The sequence below is a fragment of the Nomascus leucogenys genome, chromosome 2 (genome assembly GCF_006542625.1).
Source record: "Nomascus leucogenys isolate Asia chromosome 2, Asia_NLE_v1, whole genome shotgun sequence".
Lineage (NCBI taxonomy): Eukaryota > Metazoa > Chordata > Mammalia > Primates > Hylobatidae > Nomascus > Nomascus leucogenys.
In genome coordinates, this window is record NC_044382.1 from 44,587,930 (window position 1) to 44,609,620 (window position 21,691).

At 52.5% G+C, this 21,691-nt stretch overlaps 1 protein-coding gene across 1 annotated transcript in view; it reads left to right on the forward strand.

The window, feature by feature from the left end:
• The first annotated feature begins 482 nt into the window (after positions 1–482).
• VDAC1 (voltage dependent anion channel 1) overlaps positions 483–21,691 on the forward strand; it is a 139,129-nt gene continuing 117,920 nt past the window's right edge. The window contains exons 1-3 of the mRNA XM_030829186.1: positions 483–1,150; positions 1,292–1,969; positions 2,223–2,390. The gene's annotated coding sequence lies outside the window, so the exon portion shown is untranslated. The remainder of the gene's footprint in view (positions 1,151–1,291; positions 1,970–2,222; positions 2,391–21,691) is intronic.

Here is a 21,691-nt window from a genome sequence, read left to right on the forward strand (position 1 = left end):
GAGTAATACTTGTCTCAAAGAGCTGGGAAGATGGGATGAGTTCCTGCTTGTAGAGTACTTAGCCCAATGTCTAGGGCAGAGTAGATAGATACTTGCTGAGTGGTGACTGTTGTCACTTATTATTATTGTTCCCAGGCAGCAGGGCTGAGCTCAGGACCAGGCCTGTCACGGTGCTTAGCATCTGTTGCCTGAGCAAGCAGCTGCCTTTGCAATCCTGCAATCTTGCAGGGGTCATGGGTGGAGAGTGGGGACCAGGGTGGGGAGGGCACCAGGAATCCTGCTTTCTGAGGCCAGGCTGAGGCTGCCAGGACGTTCAGCCTGAGTGGTGACTCCTCTTGCCAAGAGATGGCCATCTCCAGATGTCTGCAGGTTGGAGGAGCCGGCTGGCCGTGTAGGGGCCTGGGGGCAGAGACGGGACTAATGGGAGGAAATTACACAGAGAGATTTCATCTCGGCTTGAGGAAGCACGTCTAGCAGTCAGAGCTGGCCAGCCATGGCCCGCCCGGGCTGCAGCAGAGGCAGTGAGCTCCCTGTCACCAGAGGTGTATGAGCAGAGGCTGGGGGCTCTCTAGGGAGGGAAGCCACGGAGGGGCTGTCGGCCCTCCTGGCCCCTCTGAGGCTGTGAGCAGTCCCTTCTACTTCCTGTGTGGCTCTGCCCATTGCTTGGCCTGGTTGAGCCTACTGCAGGCATCTGACCAGCTGCAGGCTCTGAGGTGAGTGTGAGGGCAAAGGTTTGGACACCTCTGGCTCCAAAGTGGGGCTGGAGGCTGGAGCAGGGGTGGTCTCTGTAAGAGTCTGATCTCGAGGGGGCCTCATACCAACAACATCACCTTCTTTTTGGAGAGGCAGCCTAGTGGAGTGGCTGGTAGCCTTAGGCCTTCTGGGGCCAGGGAGGACAGGGACCAGAGGGAGAGATTATTCTTAAGCCAGCCACCCCTCATGGGCTTCAACTTTTTCTAAAACCAGGAACTGGAAGGAGAAAAATGGGAAGAAATAGGAGAGAAGAGAGCCTGGGTTTCCATTTTGCTCCCGCCACTTGGTAGCTCTGTGGCTTTGGCAGGTCACTTACCCTTTTTGGGTTCGTAAGTCACTTACCCTCTTTGTCATTTACCCTCTTCAGTATCATCTGTAAGATAGGATGACAGGCCAGGTGCGGTGGCTCACGCCTGTAATCCCAGCACTTTGGGAGGCCGAGGCGGGTGGATCACGAGGTCAGGAGTTTGAGACCAGCCTGGCCAACATGGTGAAACTCCATCTCTACTAAAAATACAAAAATTAGCTGGGCGTGGAGGCGCGCGCCTGTAATCCCCAGATACTCGGGAGACTGAGGCAGGAGAATCGCTTGAACCCAGGAGGGGGAAGTTGCAGTGAGCCGAGATCGCGCCACTGTACTCCAGCCTGGGTGACAGGATGAGACTCCGTTTCAAAAAAAAAAAGATAGGATGACAACACTGCCTGTCTCACTGGATTCTTGTAAGGATTAAACTGGTTATTGTTTTTAATGTACTTGGAAGAGGTTGTGGTCCTGTGTTTGTTAAATGTATACAAATTAACTGCCCAGCTCACCCATGCCTAGTATTATGCAAGGGGCTTCACATCAATTACCTTGTTTGGTCTTCACCACAGCCACATGAGCTTGGAATGACTATTATTAGGGAAAGTGGACCCAAGAAGGTCAAGTTCCTTGCCTGAGGTCACACAGCTAGTAAAAGGCAGAGCAAAGGTTGAAACTCAAGATGGTCTGTCTCCAGGACCGGGGCTCTTCACCACTCAGCCCTGCCTATTCCAGGGCTGGCAGCCTCTCTACGGAGTTGAAGCATCTACTGGATCACATTTGACCAACAACACATCAGCTGGTAGAGGGAGGAGGGGTGGGCCAAGAAGGGCCCCTTCCCCCTCAGGCCGGAGAGATTCCTCTGACTAATTTGCTGGGTGACTTTGATGGCAAACTGCAGCCCTGTTCCCTCCAGCTGAGTAAGCTCTGTCTTGGGGTCCTAGAAAGAGGGGGTTTCTGGTGTGGGCAGCTCCCAAAGTCAGATCAGGGGTTGGCTGTGTTTGCCTGGGCAGGGGCACTGCCAAGGGAGCAGGGCCACCCCAGATGGCCTCCAGGAGCAAGGCACAGGAGCTGGGAGACCCGGGTCCCCGTGCAGGTCCCTGGGTGTGGGTGGTGGCTGCAGCCTAGGGTGTTTTGCTCACTCTCATTTTCTGTTTTCTCCCAACAGGACTCCTCAGTCTTGCTCATGACTGGGTCCCCTGGGCAGAGCCAGGGCCTGGCAGAGAGCAGATGTCCAGTAAATACCTCTTGGCCATAAGAATGACTGGGAACACTCATGCAGTGAGAACACCTTCCTGTGTGTTATCTCATCTCATCCTCACAGCAGCCCAGAGAGGTAGGTCTTTTAACCCCATTTTACAGACGTGGAAACTGCGGCTCAGAGAGCGGAAGTGACTCGCCCAGGTCATACAACTCAAACTTTTGGGCTCCAAAGTTTTGGGGCTCCAAACTGACTCTAGTTCTGCAGCCTACAGAGAGCTCACCCTGTTCCTTTTGTGAGGATAGTGGGGGGCAGCAGGAACCCCAAGTTATTGGAGGCCTCCCCGGCCTCCTTTAACACAGAGGAGCTCCTGGGAGATCAATGGGGATGGTGTTATCAGCCAGCAGGAGGACAGAGCCTGGGGCTGCAGAGCTTCTGGTGGAGGTGGGGCATCTCAGGGTTGCTGATGGTCATCCATTCACGGAGTTCTTTCCCAGCCTCTGCTGGGTGCCAGGGCTAGACAGGGCCACGCTCTCAGGAGCTCTCGGGAGGTAGGCTAGATGGGTCCAAGTCACTGTCCCAAGGCAGGGGCATCAGAGTGCTGCCTCACTTGCAGGGAATAGCATGCTGTTTACGGGAGACAGTATCAAGGAACCGCTTGGGACCCCTGCCCCCATGCCTACAGCCTTCAGGGCTGTCTGGGATTGGGCGTGGCAGGGCAGCTCCTCTGAGTGCATCCGTTGTGAGTGGTGAAAGTATATCCCCTCGCTTTGGGGTCACTGGTGGGCCCCTGTGGTTTTCCTTGTCAGCTTTGCTGTTTTTAGTCTTTGTTCACTGCTCTGTTATTACCGACATCTTAAAGGGTTTCCCCATCGTGGTCAAATTGGTCTTTTGTTTTTAGAATTTCAGAATTTCTCTCCTTTTCTCCTCCTGGCCCATGGTTTTGGAAAAAGCTGAAGCAGGAGGTAGGTGGGGGAGGGAGGTTAAAAGCAACCCCACCCTGCATCCCTTGCCTCCTTCTCCCTACCCTCAGCAGGCCTGAGGGGCCCCCAGGGTGGACCTAGCTCAGAGGGCAGCATCTCAGGGAGAGGGCACCCTTATAAACTGGAGATTCTTGTTCCTGTTCTATGCGAAGCTTTGGTGCCTCTCGCCCTGCACGTACAAGACCCTTTGTGCGGTGATCCAGCCATTCTCCCTCCCTCTGGGATTATCACCCGCTCAGGGACGCCCACCCACTGTGGGCAGCCGCCAGCACCCCTGCACCCGCTGACTGTGAGCAAGTCACCTCCCTTCTTGGGGCTTGTAGTGGCCTGGGAAAATGGGTACATGGCAGAGACAGATGAGGGATGAGGGGAAGGGCTTTCATGGGGCCTCTCTGCTCATTCCTGATTCATTGTGGGACTGGTTCTGTGGCCAAAAACTCCCCTTTTGAAATTCACAGCCCCTTGGTTGGGGCGGGGGTTTCCTCAGTTGCAGCAGGCTGGGCCCTAGTGACATAACTTGCCCATCATGGTGGATTTCGGGACCCAGGCCAGGGCTCAGGGTGGGCTGGGTGGGTCCCTCCAATCTGCCCCTGGGGCTGGTGCCTGGCATCTGGTTCTGAGAAGGTGGGAACTGAGGAGCTGAGGAAGCCCCAGGTCCGCAGAGATGAGCCTGCCTTTCTACTCCCACCTAGGAGCCGAGCAGCGCTCCTAGTGCCCCTTGCTGAGCCCTGCTCTTAGGGCCTCAAATTGGGGAGGGACAGAAGTCCCAAGGCTTTTTGCCCCCGCTCCTTCTGCTACAAGATAGCCGCTGAGCTATCAGTGTGGTGTTCTGGCCTGTGCCTGAGCTACTCACGCTTGTGTGGCAGTGCTGGTAAACATTTCGTTTTATGTTTGAGGATGAGATTTAAATCTGCAGGGGGGAAGCACTTAAAAACAACCCTTTGGCTGCTGGGACTCATACCTGAGACAGGCTCACAGTGTGTCTGCATTTCCAAGCGTGAGAAATGCTGTCTGGGCCTTTCCTATGCGCCCACAGAAAGTCTCGAAGTACTCAGGGCACCAGCTTGAAGGCTGGCGGAGAGCTAAACTATGAGGCCCTTGCAGAGGGGAGTCGATCTCTGCCATGGGAGGTGCCAGAGCACCCAGAGAAACAACAGTGTCAGTTGGTGTGAAGTTAAAGAATGACACCAGCTTGGCACAGTGGCTCATGCTTGTAATACCAGCACTTTGGGAGGCCGAGGTGGGAAGATCACTTTGAGCCCAGGAGTTTGAGACCAGCCTGGGCAACATGACAAAACCCCATCTCTGGCCAGGTGTGGTGGCTCACGCTTGTAATCCCAGCACTTTGGGAGGCCGAGGCGGGCGGATCACGAGGTCAGGAGATCGAGACCATGGTGAAACCCCATCTCTACTAAAAATACAAAAAATTAGCCGGGCTTGGTGGCGGGCGCCTGTAGTCCCAGCTACTCGGAGAGGCTGAGGCAGGAGAATGGCGTGAACCCGGGAGGCGGAGCTTGCAGTGAGCCGAGATTGCGCCACTGCACTCCAGCCTGGGTGACAGAGCGAGACTCCGTCTCAAAAAAAAAAAAAAAAAAAAAACCCATCTCTACAAAAAATACAAAGGTTAGCCAGGCGTGATGGTACATGCCTGTAGTCCCAGCTACTCAGGAGGCTGAAGTGGGAGGATGGCTTGAGCCTGGGAGGTGGAGGCTAGAGTTAGCTGAGATTGCACCACTGCACTCCAGCCTGGGTGACAGAGCCAGACCCTGTCTCAAATAAATAAATAAATAAAAGAATGACACCGTCTGGACAGGGCGTGGGGTCATGATGTGCCCCAAATAGCAGAGACTCTGAGCTGAGCCGGCCCTCAGAGGGGAGGGAGGACAGTGAGGGCTCCTGTGGGAGGGGCAGAGGCCTTGGGAGCAGAGGCCGAGGTTTGGTCCTCCCTGTCCCACTTTCTCCGGGACCAGGCTTGAACACCAAAGAAAGAGACTCTAACAACTCCCTGAGAACTCAGGGAGACTCAAGAGAACACTAGGACCTCCAGACATGCACCAAGGGGAAACTGAGGCCCAGAGGCAGGGACCCTCCTCTGCCCCATAGCCCAAACTCAGGAAATCCTGAAGCATGCAGCTAAGTAAAACAAACCAGAAAACCCAGAGCACCCATGTCATGAATTGACCATGAGTTGCTTTTGTAATTAAAAAAAATTATTTAATGTTTTTATTTTATTTTATTTTTTTGAGACAGAGTTTCACTTTTGTTGCCCAAGCTAGAGTGCAACGGCATGATCTCGGCTCACCACAACCTCCGCCTCCCGGGTTTAAGCGATTCTCCCGCCTCAGCCTCCTGAGTAGCTGGGATTACAGGCACGCGCCACCATGCCTGGCTAATTTTGTATTTTTAGTAGAGACGGGGTTTCTCCATATTGATCAGGCTGCTCTCGAACTCCCGACCTCAGGTGATCCGCCCGCCTCGGCCTCCCAAAGTGCTGGGATTACAGGCTTGAGCCACCACGCCAGGCCTAATATTATTTTTAAAATGCAGGTGGAAATAAAAGCTTTGGGGTGGGGAGTGGGGGGTGGGCTGGGGAATCTGCTCCATTCACACCACCAGTGTGGCGCGTTCCTCAGCCTCCTCCCCTCTCAGCCCAGGCGAGGCCCGGAGTCCCCCGAGGGGCGGGGGCTGCTCACAGACCCCCCCTGGTGGCTGGATTTGGAAGGGGCCGTGCCTCTCAACTGCAGGAGTGGGAAGTAGCCAGGGTGATGTTTGGACCCCGGGACCCTCAAAAGGAAACCGCTCCCCTGTGCCTCCCGTCACAGCTGCTGCCACTGAATAGTGGAGGATGGGCAAGTGGTCTCGTTCCAGTCACCAGGGAGCTGCGACAGCGTTCTCGCCTGGACTCCAAAGCTGGCCTAGTGGCCAGCATGTTGGTTCCCATGACTCCTAGAAGGGTGTCTCTTGGAATGAAGTCGCTAACATGGGGCCTAATGGGAGGGCCAGGCTGCATCTGAGCCCTGGCAGCTGCTCAGCAGTTCTGAAACTCCTGCTGGGGCCCCACGTCAGTGTTGGTGACAGCTGTGACACACAGCTGACGAGGACCCTAGTGAGGGATGGCACAAGGTGTCCCTGAGAGTGACCCAGCGGTCAGGAGTCCCGACCCTACCCTGACTCAGCTACTCAGGCTGGTGGGATAATAGCAATAACAATGGTGACAGGAACAACGTTAACTCACATTTACGGATTACCTCCTGTGCCGACACTGGTGAAGCTCACAACAGCTCACAGGCCAGGACTCTTTTTTTTTTTTTTTGAGACAGAGTCTCTCTCGGTCGCCCAGGCTGGAGTGCGGTGGTGGATCTCGGCTCACTGCAACCTCAGCCTCCTGAGTAGCTGGGACCACAGGCATGCACCACCACGCCCGGCTAATTTTTTTGTATTTTTAATAGACATGGGGTTTCACCATGTTGGCCAGGCTGGTCTCAAACTACTGACCTCGGGTGATCTGCCTGCCTCAGCCTCCCAAAGTGCTGGGATTATAGGCGTGAGCCACCGCGCCTGGCCAGTCCTGTGTTTCTTAATTAACAGCATCATCTTCTAGGTGAGAGAATTAGGGGCTCGGAGAAAGGAAGTGCCCAAGGTCAGGCCCCTGGAAACTGAGAGGAGCAGGATTTGAAGCCATGCTGGTCCCTTGAGGGTGGCAGAAAATCCAGACATGTGTCAGGAGCTGAAGGTGGCCTTTGTCAAGGACTTCAGGGCATCTTGCCATCACAGAGAATGTCTGGTTTCTGTTGGGATTACTCCCTGCAAGCAACAGAAATCAGCTCTGGTGGTCTTGCAGAATAGTTTGCTGCATGTGTATGGGTAGCTCAGAGAGAATGGATCAGAAGGAGGAAGCCAGGCCAAGAAAAATATGAGCATAGAGCCCTGGGGCCTGCAAGGCAGCAACTGCTCCCGGGTCCAGTTCCAGCTCGGCCCCTGGGATGAATCCACTTCTGCCTCTTTCTCTGCTTAGATGTAATTTCTGAGCCCAAGAACCCAGAGAGAAAGTCAAGGGGCCTGGATGAAGTGACATGGCCGCTGCCCATCCTGGATGGGAGGCACAGCACTTTCTTGGAGGGTTCTAGAGTGCTGGGCCATGGCCAGGGCTTTTTAAAGGAGTGAAACAGAGAGGGAGCTGGAGGGGATTCCCCGACGGAGTCTCAGCCGGCTCTGGTTTATCACACTGTAATTCTGCTTCTGGTCCTTGGTGTGAGTCACACGTGAAAGTACCTTGTTTTGCTAGGCCTGTGTCTGCTGCTGCCACCCCCTTCACAGGAGCTGCTACCTTTAGGCAGGAGGCCACAGGCTGGGTCCCAGGCTGCAGGGAGCCCAGATCTAGATCACAGGCAGGACCCCCGTCTGTCACAGGGTGCCACAGCTGTGGGAATAAAGTATTAGAGACTGTAATCTTGGGGCTAAGCACTGGGGGAATTTTCCATTCTTTACATTGTATGCAAATCAAATGTGAATGTATGTAAATGAGGGGGATACTCTCAAAGCTTAATGGCTGGGTAAGATTAGAAAGGAAGGTAGTTCTGGCTGGTTTATGCCTCCTCTGCCCTAAAAATATTTAACCCCAGCTTGCTTTCAGGGAGAGCCCTGACTGCCTCGTCCTCCTGGAGACCAGCCCAGGCCACTGCTAGGGTCTATACTCCTGGCACTTAGTACTCCCTGAGGGGCCTCCACTCCTTGTGAGAAGGAGATGGGGCATCAAAGCTAGATTAACAAATAAAAAGCATCCTGCTGCTTCTGTTTTCTCTGCCTGTGCCTATGCACAGGGCCAGCCACATAAGGCTGGGCTCACAGGGCATGTTTGGATTGACCCCATATCAGCCAAGGGGCCAGGCTGTACCAGCGAGGCCTGGGGAATGTGGGATGGACCCCTTCCCACTCTCTCTCAACCCTGGGCCTGGACAATAGATTCTGGGGAGATAAAGAAGGTAGTTGGGGCCAGGCATGATGGCTCACACCCATAATCCCAGCACTTTGGGAGGCCGAGACTGGAGGATCACTTGAGCCCAGGAGTTTGAGACCAGCCTGGGCAACTTAGGGAGACCCTGTCTCTACAAAAAATAAAAACAAAATTAGCTGGGGATGATGGCATGCGCCTATAGTCCAACTACTTGGGAGGCTGAGCTGGGAGGATTGCTTAAGCCAAAGAGGTCAAGGCTGCTGCGTGTTGTGATTGCACCACTGCCTTCTAGCCTGGGTGACAGAGCAAGATCCTGTCTCAAAAAGTAAAAGTTAAAAAAAGAAGGTGGTTGAGAAAGGTGAGAAAGGCTGCCTCCAGGAGGCCATGCAGCATGTTCATTATGACTCCCCATACGTGATGCTCTGACCCTCTGCAGCTGTGCCAGACTGTGCCAGGCTGGTCAGATAAGGAGCATGAGCCAGAGGAGGAAGTGGAAAGGAAGGGGGTGAGAGGGACCCCATGGGCTCCAGCCTCCTCTAGCATCCCCAGATGGCACCTTTAGGGCCCTGAGAAGCAGAGGGGTTTTCTGGGAATGTAAAAGACTGGTCCCATTGAAGGGCAGTTCTGCAGTGACAGAGGGTAAGCCGGAGCCACCCTCCCCAAGCCAGACCCAACCAGATGCTGGCTTATTTTGATGGCCCAAATCACAGTCCACCCAAAGCCCTACTTCTAAGAGGCTGTGCTCGACCTGAAGCACACAGGCTGTGAGCTGGTAAGTTTCAATGAGTTCTGCCTTTCCTGCCTGTCCACCTCTCTGCCCGCCTTCCTTCTCTCCTACAGTGTCTCTCTATGAGTCTCCGTTTCTCCTCTGTGTCAGAATTTTACCCAGTATTTGTGTAGCCCCAGTGGCGCCTGGTCTGCCTTCTCATTGCTCCTTCAGGATCAGAGCCTGGAGTCCAGCCTGGCTTGCCCTCTGCTCCTGAACAGGTTGGGCCTTCAAAATTACAGGCCTTCAAACATGACTTTGGATCTGGTGCAGCTGAGCTGGTTTGTTTTCCTACCCATTGTGGACTAGAACTTGGACCTTTTGCACTTTGCTCCCTCCCCAAGTGACTCAGCCCTCTGGGAGGGCCCCTCAGGGTAAGAGTAGGAGCTGGGCTTGCCCTGGTCACCGTGGCCTTTGTCCCCTCACTTGTGCAGGTTGCAGACAGCCCCAAGGAAAAGATCAGGCCCAGCTCATGCAGAAGGCCTCAGAGGCCTGGGGCCAAGGGTCTTCATGTTATAAAGATGGAGCTGGTGGTCAGGGCCACCAGGACACCACCACCTTTCCAGGAGGTTGAGAGGAGAGCATTGTCAGAGGTTAGCAGAGGAATGGTCCGGAAAGAAAGGAATCCTTGGCCAGGTGCGGTGGCTCACGCCTGTAATCCCAACACTTTGGGAGGCTGAGGCAGGTAGATCACCTGAAGTCAGGAGTTTGAGACCAGCCTGGCCAATATGGTGAAACCCTGTCTCTACCAAAAATACAAAAATTAGCCAGTAATGTTGTTGGGTGCCTGTAATCCCAGCATGGTGGTGGGCACCTGTAATCCCAGCTATTTGGGAGGCTGAGGCAGGAGAATTGCTTGAACCTGAGAGGTAATGGAGGTTGCAATGAGCTGAGATCGTGCCACTGCACTGCAGCCTGGGTGACAGAGCAAGACTCTGTCTCAAAATAATAATAATAAGAAGAAGAATAAGCAGGGCATGTAGCTCACACCTGTAATCCCAGCACTTTGGGAGGCCGAGGCTAGCGGATCACCTGAGGTCAGGAGTTTGAGACCAGCCTAGGCAAAATGGTCAAACCCCGTTCTCTACTAAAAATACAAAAATTAGCCAGGCGTGCTTGGCAGGCGCCTGTAATCTCAGCTACTCGGGAAGTTGAGGCTGGAGAATCGCTTGAACCTGGGAGGCAGAGGTTGCAGTGAGCTGAGATCTTGCCATTGCACTCCAGCTAGGCAACTAGAGCGAAACTCCATCTCAAAAAAAAAAAGAAAGAAAGAAAAAGAAAAAGAAAGGAATCCTTGTGTTGGCAAGACTTGTCCCAGTAGAAAAAGCTTCAGAACCTTGAGCTGCAGTTGCAGGCAAAATTAGACGTCTGGCTCCTTCTGTCTGTGGGCCTCATTTTGAGAAAACACACACTCTCCTATTCTCCCTGCCACGTCCAGAGGAGCATTTCCACCACCTTCACCAGCGGCCCCTCCACCGTGGGTGTGGGATGTGGGACCAAGCACCTTCCAGCCATTGAAATGACCTCTACAGGGTGAACTGAGGTGGCCGAGGGATTCCGGGAAGAGGCTCCCCTATGCCTGTGCTCATCTGTGATCAGAAACATACCCTCACCATTTCAACAAGCAAAGGCTTTTTGAAAGAGTTTTGTGTTGTGGCTGTTCTGGATGAAGTTCTTGATGATCTAATTTTAAAAACCGTTTTTTCCCTGGACCCTCTGTGAGTTGCCATAGAGATAAGTTAGAGGCAAAAAGAGCTAATGAGCTTGGTTGGGTCTTTTGTGTTCCTGAATGTTTTCCATTCTGAGTCCTTAACATGTAATTAGACAGATTATTTAGTGAGGACTTTTTCTTTTATTGTAAATTAATTTCAAAACCAAGTTCTGAGGTTAAATAATGATTGTATTTGTTAATCAATCCAACCTGGGTTTCCTTCCAAAAGAAAACAGGATGCCATTATCAAAATGTTGCAAACAGGATGTTTGAGACTGTGGGGTTCATTAATTGCAGTGATGTGAAGGGTCCTGACAGCACTAATGCTGATATCTTTTTATGAGACAGGCATGTACTTTGAGAGAGGCAACACTGGAGACGCTGGTAGGGATGTGCGCCGGGACCATGAGTCTCTAGCAATGGGCTAAGTCCCAGGAAATCCACAGCTTCCCCAGAGGGGGCTGCAAGCCCCTTAGCTAGGCCTTAGTTTGCCTGCTGGAGAGCCCATAACTGTCTATCTAAAGATGGGGCTGGTGCGGTGGCGTATGCCTGTAATTCCGGCACTTTAGGAGGTGGAGGCAGGCAGATTGAACTCAGGAGGTCAAAACCAGCCTGGGCAACATGAAAAACCCTCTCTCTACATAAAATACAAAAATTAGCCAGGTGTGGTGGCACACACCTGTAATCCCAGCTACTTGGGAGGCTGAGGTGGGAGGATCACTTGAGCCCAGGAGGTGAAGGCTGATCATGCCACTGCACTCCAGCCTGGGTGACAGAGTGAGACCCTGTCTCAAAAAAAAAAAAAAAAAAAAAAAAAGAAGAAGAAGAGAAAAGAAAAGAAAATATAGATAAGCATAGAAAGGAGGAAGGCAGGGGTGTGGGAGCAGATCACCCTTAGTTGGCTAGATAAAGGAGAGATCGTGTGGCCCACAGCCCCCTTCCCCAAGACTGGGATTGGATAATGCCGAGAGCCCTGGCAGAGACAGCTCCTAGAAGCTGCCCCAAATCCTGCAGCCGGGGCTGCTCAGTCAAGCTGTGGGCCCGGTCCCTGGCTGGGGGCAGAAGCAATCTTTTAGATGCCTTGTCACCTGGCATGGAGGGTGAGGGCACTCTGGGACTGGGACTCCACAAAGCAGCACTGGAGAGAGGAGTGCAACCCCTCACTTCCCTCTTCCAGGACTCACTGCCCTCGGCAGTGTCAGTGGGGCCTGGGGAGGGCTGAGGAGGAAGCCCCTAGGAGGGAACCGAGGCGGGGGAGTCAGGGGCTGCCCCGCACAATCCCGGGCCCTGGGGAAAGGAAACACACACTTCCTTGCAGTTTCAGTGAAACTCCTCTGACACACGGCGTAGAGTCTGACTTGGTGGCTGGCACCCATGGCTTCTCGGTCTCAAGGGAGCTTGGTTCTCAGATTCTGAAGCCAAGAGTGGGAGGGTGAAGCTGGTTTGGCTCTTTCCTAGAATTTTTCTATGGCTCTGGGCTTGTCTCCCAGCCTCTCTAGAAGCTAGATGAGCACCATTCTTCCAGAACTTTCTGCAGTGACGGAAATGTTCTCTGTGTTGTCCAGTACAGTAGCCACTAGCCACATGTGGCCACTGAGCGTTTACAGTGGGGCTGGTGTGACCGAGGAACTGCACTTTACATTTGATTTAGTTGCAATGAATTTAAATGTAAATAGTCACGTGTGGCTGGTGGCTGCTAAACTGGGCAGTGCAGTCCTAGAGTGCTGTGCCTCAGCTCGCCTCTCCCAGCTCACTAGGATCACTGGGCAGTGGGAGGGGATGGCAGCATTAGGTATAGAGGAAGGCCACCCAAGGATTCCAATAAACCCCAGTCTGTGAGAAAAAGTTAGATTACATCTGGCAAATAGTCCACTCTGTCTTCCTCTTGGATTTATTTATTTACTTATTTACTGAGACAGAGTCTCACTCTGCTGCCTACGCTGGGGTGTAGTGATGCAATCATAGCTCACTGCAGGCTCAATCTCCTGGGCTCAAGCAATCAGCCCACCTCAGCCTCCTGAGTAGCAGGGACTATAGGCACGTGCCACCACACCCGGCTAATTTTAAAATTTTTTTGTAGAGATGGGGTCTCCCTGTAGTGCCCAGGCTGGTCTCGAACTCCTGGCGTCAGATGAGCCTCCTGCCTCAGCCTCCCAAACTGCTGGGATTATGGGTGTGTGTTATTGTGCCCAGCCTCCTCTTGGATTTTTGAGATGTGTATTTGCATGTTAAATAAAGGCACTGAGATATTCTGCTCAGAAAACAACTGTTTTATTTAATCTCAAATTTTCCAAATGTATTTGACCACACCACCTTTTTTACATGGCACATCTATTGGCATTTTGTGGAGTTCCCCTTGGGAAATGCTAGAAAAGGACACTGGACATGTGGAGGCACTGATGCTCCCAAATGGGGTGACTCCTGGGTTCTGCAGCATGTACGTGGGAAACTCAGAGCTCTTGGTTAAATTGAAGACATTTCCTTGGGTTTCCCCAGGCCTTTGCAGTCTGGGCAGGAGCCCAGCAGTGGCCCTGGCAGCCCCATCACTGTGTACTCTGCCCTGGACATGGCAGCTGTGGGGCCCAGGGCAGCTCCTCCCTACTCTGCAGGCGGCCCGTTGGCATTAGGGCCTCTCACTGAGGAGCACAAAGGCAGCTGCCCCATTTCATGTCTTTTTTTTTTTTTTTTTTTTTTTTTTTTTGAGATGGAGTCTCACTCTTCGCCCAGGCTGGAGCGCAGTGGCACGACCTCAGCTTACTGCAAGCTCCGCCTCCCGGGTTCACGCCATTCTCCTGCCTCAGCCTCCCGACTAGCTGGGACTATAGGCGTCCGCCACCATGCTCGGCTAATTTTTTGTATTTTTAGTGGAGACGGGGTTTTATCGTGTTAGCCAGGATGGTCTCGATCTCCTGACCTCGTGATCTGCCCGCCTCGGCCTCCCAAAGTGCTGAGATTACAGGCATGAGCCACCGCGCCCAGCCTTTTCGTGTCTTTTCATTCTGTTGCTCCTCTAACACACCAGAGTTCGATATGGAAGAAACTCTGTCGTTGTTCCGGTACCTGGGCTGGACCCTGATGGGAAGACAGACAAGGCAGGGCGGATATCCATCAGGCACTACCTCTGACTGCCCAGGTATGCATTGTGGAGGCCAGGGCCCAGAGCTGCCTGGAACGCGAATGACCTGCACCTGCAGGGAGGATCCAAGCGCTCCGGCTGGAATAGCTTCGTGCTTGGTTGGATGAGGCAGTGCTCAAGCCTGTTAACTTTGCATTAAGCCAAGAAGCAGGGCACCTGCCTTCCACCCTGCCCCCCCTCGCTCACTGGCCTCATGGAGTCCAGGATCACACAGCTCTGGTCTCTGGGGTATTTCAGTGGGGTTGATGCTACAGATTGCAGGAAAGTAACAATTACTCTCAGATGAGGCAGACAGGAGACTCACAGCTGGGGGACATTCAAAGGTATCTCACAGTGCTTCCCAGAATAGGGAAAGGCCCATAAGAGAGGGGCTGCCTTGGCCACTTTCTGTCCCTCTCTGGGGAGTATCGGCTCAGCAGCCTGTTTCTTCCTGGGCTCAGTCCTCTGGGCAGCAGAGAGTGGTACCCTCGCCTCCACTCCCCCTAGAACTCTGTGGGTGCAGGTGGAGCCATGTATGCTCAGGGCTGACCCAGGAGGCCCATTCTCCTGTACCCAGCCCACTGCTTTGAGCCTGATCGAAGAACCTGGATGGAAGATCTGGAATGCTTCTCTCTGCCGGCTCACGCTCTTGACACCGGTGCTCATCTGAAGTCACATCTGGGAAGCCTGGTAAGACTCTGTGGAAAGACATCACCAACCAGCCAGGAAATTACAGGTCTGTTGGGCTTGGCCAGAGATGGGATTCTCTGCTTTGCATTATGAGGGGACAGCCTGCCCTGGCCTGGAGTGCATGGCGTGGTCTGTTTTCCTGTAGACATGCTATAAACATATGCATGGCTACCGTGTTGCACAGCTCTGGGACACCACTCTAAAGGAACACAACCTGGGCCTTTCTGGACACACACACACACGCTTATATGTGTGTGTGTCAATCTTGCCACTGTGCACACCTTCCTCACCATACCTCATACTCCCAGTACGTCAGTATATAACTGCACTCAAAAGCCAGGCAGTGGTATTACCCATTCTAGGAAGCCAAGGGCTTCCCCCAGGGCATTTGAAATGAGGTTCTCTTTACATCTAACCTTTCAGGACCCATATCCAGTTCTATCAATTGAAATGCACCTGTGCTCAGATGACTCACAAGTACATGCAGGCTTGCCAAGGGCCAGAAAGCTGCTGTTTCCAACTGCAGCAGATTGCTGGTAGATTTATGACTCAGGGTCATGAATCCATAAATCACCTTATCCCCATGGAAGGATGATTGTGCATTAGCTTGAAAGAGGCCTTTGCTGCAGGTGTCTTTGGCAAAACTTAGTCAAAGCTGTGAACCACCAGACAAGGAAATTCTAGCAGCTCCACTGGTCCCTGAGAAGTGGCAAGGGTTGCAATGGAGAGGGAAGACTTGCGTGCAAATCTATAGTAACCTAAGCCCTAGCATTTACTGAACTGTGTGTCAATCCTGTAAGTATAGTACCTTTGTTCCTTCTGTGTGGGGGGTCGCTGGGGTTTTGGGGTAATCTGACACCAGTGATTCCAGAATCAGTGTCAGAGGTCACCCAAGGAAACCAACAAATCTTTTCTTTTTTTTTTTGAGACGGAGTCTTGCTCTTTCACCCAGGCTGGAGTGCAGTGGCGCGATCTCGGCTCACTGCAAGCTCCGCCTCCCGGGTTCACGCCATTCTCCTGCCTCAGCCTCTCCGAGTAGCTGGGACTACAGGTGCCCGCCACCACGCCCGGCTAATTTTTTGTATTTTTAGTAGAGACGGGGTTTCACCGTGGTCTCGATCTCCTGACCTCGTGATCCACCCGCCTCGGCCTCCCAAAGTGCTGGGATTACAAGCGTGAGCCACCGCGCCCGGCCCTTTTCTTTTTTTTTGAGACAGAATCTTGCACTGTTGTCTGGGCTGGAGTGCAGTGGCACGATCTCAGCTCATGCGACCTCTGTCTCCCAGGTTCACGTGATTCTCCTGCCTCAGCCTCCGGAGTAGCTGGGATTACAGGCGCCCACCACCACGCCTGGCTAATGTAATGGATCCAGAAATGTCAAGACACTACCCCAGGATTCAACAGCACATGAGGGACAAAGCCAGGACCCCACCCTTATTCTTTCAAGGCTGGCCTATGCCCTGGAGCTCTTCCACACACCTCCCTCTCCAAAACAGGGAGAAGCCCAAGACAGTGACTCAGAGCCCCCTTGGCAGTTTTGCTGATAATTTTTTTGTTTTGAAGTGAGATGTTCTGCCTCTATTAAAGTCTTTAGGAAATTATAGTGATTTTGACTTTTTCAGACATGTTTGAATTACTCACAGTCTGGAATTCCCAGGCAGGGGGTGAGATTTAGAGAGGCCTTAGAATACAGAAGTTAGGGGCACAGGATTTGGGATTAGAGGGATCTGAGTTCAGATCCCCACTCTACCACTTAGTAACTATGTGAGTTAATCACAATGAGCCTTGGTTCCTCATCTGGTTTTGATAACAAACACCAGGACTTAGTTCAAGGGTTGCTGGCGGACTAAATGAAGCAACGAGCAGAGAGTGGCGCAAAGGAGACCTGAGTACACGGGCACTGGGGTTATTCCCTGGACACCTACTGAAGCAGGAAGGCCAGGATCTGACTTATCAAGCACACTCCCAGCCTGCATGAAGGCTCGAGTGCGGCCTGCGTGGGCTTATTCATCAGGAGCTGGATTGCATGGTTTCAGATCTGGCTCTGTCACTAATCTGGGGCCAAAGAACGTCCCCTCTCTGAGGCTCTGTTTCCCTCTAGGAAAAATGTGGACAATGACAACTCAGTTCTGTTGTCAGGACCCACGTGGTCAGTGCTTAGAACGGTGCCTGGTACACAGTCTGTTTATGGATGATCCTTTTATCACTGTCTCTGTTTTTTCTGCTTGTACCTGTGTTTCCAGCAAGGCAGCAAGAGCTCATGTGTCTGCAGACCTTGTGGGAGAGTTTCCATACTTCTATTTCTGCCAAATATGGTGTGCATTTGTGCTTTTCTTGTTCAGTGTGGCCCAGCCTTTGCCCATGCTCTTCCCTTTGCCCGGAACTCCCATTACTTCTCTGTCCCCATCGGTCGACATGCTTCCAATGTCCAGTTCACAAGGTTGTGTGAAGACCTTTCCCCATCTGCCCAGTCACATCTGATCTGACCACGCACAATGATTCTGTGGTGTTAGGGGATAGGCAAGTTTGGGGGAAAACCTGAAACGTTCTAAGTGGTTACCCTACGTTGGAATAGTGGTAACCTTCAGTGAGGAAGAGGGAAGGATGTGGGTGGGACAGGGAGCATTTCCAGGGCACAAGCCATGCTCTATTTCTTGATCTTCATGAAAAGTTCAACACATACTTATTGTCTGTGCTGTCCAGGGACTGTGCTAGAGTTAGACCCTCTGTTCCTTTTTCACAGCCCATTTCTGTGCTTGAGCACTGATTTTATTCTGCTCTACCCTATAGCATTAATTTTTCTCCCTAGAGTGCAGATAGTAAAGGGCCTTATAAACTTGCATAGTGTTCTGTGGCCAGTTTGTGCCCTGGCAGCCTCTCTGTTCTGGACTTTTCTTCCTGACCATAGATCAGGGGTAGGACCAGCTGTATGAAGTCTCTGAGCCACTGCAGTTGGATCTGAGCATGCTCAGAAGGACTATAGGTTACCACCACCCAGCTGGGGATTCAAAATCCTTGAGAGGTAGACCCCAAAGGAAGATGAAGGCTTCAAACTGTTATTGTAAGTGTGTCTTCTCCTCCGTGGGTTGCATGGAGATCAAAGCCCGAAGGAAGTAGAAGGTTGCTCTCTGACAAAAACACCGTATTTTTAGAAGCATTCGGTGGTTTAGGATGTTTGCCCCAATGCTGCCTTTCAGTGGCAGGGGGTGGGGCTGGGGGTGGAGGCCAAGGGCTGCGACCTTGAGTGGAGGTTGGTGGGAGCAGGTTTCCTGGCACAGTGCCCAAGGGTGGAGGCTGAGGGTGGGAGGACAGCCAATCATCACTTACCTTTCCTGAAGACCAGAGAACCAGGCCAAAGCATTTCATGGTTGTGGGGAAGGGGGCTTATGGAGTCTCTGTGCCATCTCCTTCTTTCAGAGATGGAAAAACTGAGGCCCAGAGAGGAGCAGAGGCTTGGCTTAGCTCCACCCCCACCATCCACGCACCCTTCCCATCTGGGGATTTGGGGTTTGCACATATGAAACTGTTAGAGAACAATGCGTCCATTCTGTAATCAAGGCTAATTGGTGTGGTTCAGAAGAGGAGAAACGCCAGGCGTTTGGGGGCAGAACATCAGTGGGTCTCTGAACCAACCACCCAGGAATATTCCACGAAGAATTAGAGTAGCTCCTGGGGCCTGGGAAGGGCAAACCTTGGGTAGGTGAGAGGACATTCAGGCAGCATGGGTAGTGCTCGGAGGTGGGACCTAGCTTGGCCTGAATGTGGGGACTGATGGAAGGAGAAACTGGGGCAGAAATTTGGGTCCTCCCCAGACTGAACGAGGCCTGAGAATGAGCACTTTGGTGCCCACCTCACTAATTCCTACTGAGCCACATTTTCTTTCTTTTTTTGGAGGGACAGAGTTTCGCTCTGTCACCCAGGCTGGAGTGCAATGGCATGATCTCAGCTCACTGCAACCTCCGCCTGCCAGGTTCAAGCCATTCTCCTGCCTCAGCCTCCCGAGTAGCTTAGATTACAGGCATGTGCCACCATGCCTGGCTAATTTTTTTGTATTTTTAGTAGAGACGGGGTTTCACCATGTTGGCCAGGTTGGTCTCGAACTCTGACCTCAAGTGATCCACCCGCCTTGGCCTCCCAAAATGCTGGGATTACAGGCATCAGCCACCACACCCGGCCATGAGCCACATTTTCAAAGGTACCTGGGAGAGGTGAACTGGCTACTCTGCATGCAGAAGGGAGCAGGGAAAGGCATGTTGGGGGTGTTTCCTGGCTCCCCCCACCTCTCCTCATTGCCTCTACCTTATAATCAGGGTGGCCCTGCCTTAATGTGTCTTCCAATATCCTAAACAGCCAGGCTGGGATGGCGAGCTGTAATTTCTATCATTTTTCGTATGGGTTATAGTCTCCTTCAAATGGGAACCACATTGGAAAAGGGGCAAACCATAAGGGCAGGATGTTGAGAAATATGGTCCTAAGAAGCCACCTGCTTCTCATTTGGGATGTGCACAGTTTATTGCTTGGTCCCAGTGCCCAGCTGGTTTCGGAGCTGGCAGAGCAGCCATGGATTACTGTCCTCATCAGTCATCTGTGTTGAGGCTGGGGCGAGCAGCTCAGAGCCTGGGGTGTGCCCCCATGCAAAGCTTTGCAGAGATGGTTGGGAGCACTCTGCTCTTTGTCCTCGCCTGTCCCTGCAGGTGGCCATCTGGAGAAAAGCAAGTCCAGGCAAAGCCCCAGAGCCTGTGGCAGGCTGGGCACCCCCGGCTGATGCAGGCCAGGAAGGACTCTGGGCTCCCACAGTCTTAGCTTCTTGCAAACTGAGAATTAGGGCACCAAAGTAGGCAAAGGGGCCAGCTGCCATGATGATGAAGGAACCACGCTGCATGCAACAACGTAGATGAACCTTCAGCATGACGTGTGGAGCAAAAGCTGAAAGGATGTGTGTGATTGAGTCCATTCATATGAAGTTCACAACCGGACAATCTATTCCATGGTGTTAGGGGAGAGGTAAGCTTGGGGGAAAACTTGGAACGTTGGAAGCAATTACCCTAAGTTGGAATAGTGGTAATAGTGGTAACCTTCAGTGAGGAGCGAGGGGGAAAGATATAGGTGGGACATTTCCAGGGGACAGGCCATGCTCTATTTCTTGATCCTGGAGGTGGCTACATAAGTGTTCACTTTGTCATAATTCATTAAGTTATACATTTATGCTTTATGTACGTTTCCTGAGTGTTTTTCTTTTCACAATAAAAAGGGTTAAGAAAACAAAAACATGTATTGAATGATTGAGCCTGGCACCTTCCCCAGTTTGCCTCCTTCTCTGTCTCATTTTTGCCCACTGGTACCCCTGGAATGCTCTCCCTTGCCTCCTCCATACCTGTGGTCAGTCCCCTTCCAGCTGTGTCTCCCAGCCTGGCTCAGGCGTAGGCCTGCCCTAAGACTGATGGAGTCACAGGCTAGTGGGGCTTCCTGACCCCCAGAGAGCTTGGAAGCTCAGCAGGCCTTGGGGGCCCCCTTTTCAGTAGCGCCGCCCACCCTGTGCCTAGTCCAGCACTGGGATCTGTGATGGGTTTCATTGGGGGCTCTGGGGACAGGTTCCCTTGCTCAGAGATTTTCTGCTTTTTCCCTCATCAAGTAGTTGTCAGAGCTGCTTCGTTTTTGTTTTTGTTTTTTTTTTTTTTTGAGACAAAGTTTCGCTCTTGTCACCCAGGCTGGAGTGCAGTGGCGTGATCTCGGCTCACTGCAACCTCTGCCTCCTGGGTTCAAGCGATTCTCCTGCCTCAGCCTCCCGAGTAGCTGGGATTACAGGCATGCACCACCACACCCGGCTAATTTTCTTTGTATTTTTAGTAGAGATGGGGTTTCACCATGTTGGTCAGGCTGGTCTCAAAACTCCTGACCTCAGGTGATCCGCCCGCCTTGGCCTCCTAAAGTGCTGGGATTACAGGCGTGAGCCAACGTGCCCTGCTTGTTTTGTTTTTTAGGGTCTCACTCACTCTGTCTCCCAGACTGGAGTGCAGTGGCGCGATCTCCGCTCACTGCAACCTCCGCCTCCCGGGTTCAAGTCATTCTCCTGCCTCAGCCTCCTGAGTAGCTGGGATTACAGGCACGTGCCACCACACCCAGCTAATTTTTGTATTTTTAGTAGAGACAGGGTTTCACCATGTTGGCCAGGCTGGTCTCAAGCTCCTAACCTCAGGTGATCCACCAGCCTCAGCCTCCCAAAATGCTGGGATTAGAGGCGTGAGCCACCACGCCCGGCCACTCTTTTTGTTTTTAAGAAGAACTGTGGATACATGAGGGCGAGTACTGCCTTTCAGTGGGCACAAGGAATCCCTGGGTGTTAATGTTGAAGAAACCATTTGAGAAGGTGAGGCTTGTGGGGTCGGGGTTCCTCGGTGGAGGGGGTTGGGCTGCAGGCTGGCTTCCTCTCCACTCCCTGTTTTTCTGGGCTAGATGAGTCTCCCCAGCGCCCAGGCCTCCTAGCTCTTCCCCGGACCTTTCAGGTGAGAAACTTTCCATTGTTGCCTTATCTCAGCAATCCGCCTCCCCTCCTTGCAGCAACCGCAGGTGCACACAGATCTGAGGGCCTGATCTGTTCCACTCTCTTTATGCCAAATAGAGGAGGGACGCGAACCCCAGCATGAAACGGCGCCCACAACCACAAGGCCCGGTGTGCGCCCTCTGAAACCGTAGGTAAAGACAATTACCGGCAATTTCCACAGCATGGTTTGTTTTTTGTTCAAAGGCCGTGGAGGCATTTTCAGCAGCAGGCCCAAAATGTAGTATTCCTACCGCACGCCGCCCTCTTGAATTTGTGATAAAAGCTGTGGTCGCTTTGTCTCGGCTCTTTCTTTTAACAGTCAAACCTTCAGGTTTGATGTTGAAACTGCTTTTTTCTTCAAGTGTACTTTGATGGTGCAGATAACGCTCCATGATAAGGAACCTGCCTTCAAAACCACTCACTGTACCTTGTGCTTACCATTAAGATGAACGTCACAAGGGAAAATCAAGCACCCGAATTTTTGAGTAGTGGGATGGGAATGTGCTGAGTCTGTGAAATTCTCCTCTGTGCTGCCCGTACTGGAGATTTGGCATCCCCCAACCCCCAAGAAAAGGAGAAGAAGAAGGGGAAGGGGAAGGAAGAAGGAAGAAAGAAGAAGGAAGAAAATGAAGGAGAAGAAAAAAGCACCAGGCATTGATCAGAAGGAGGTCCTGGG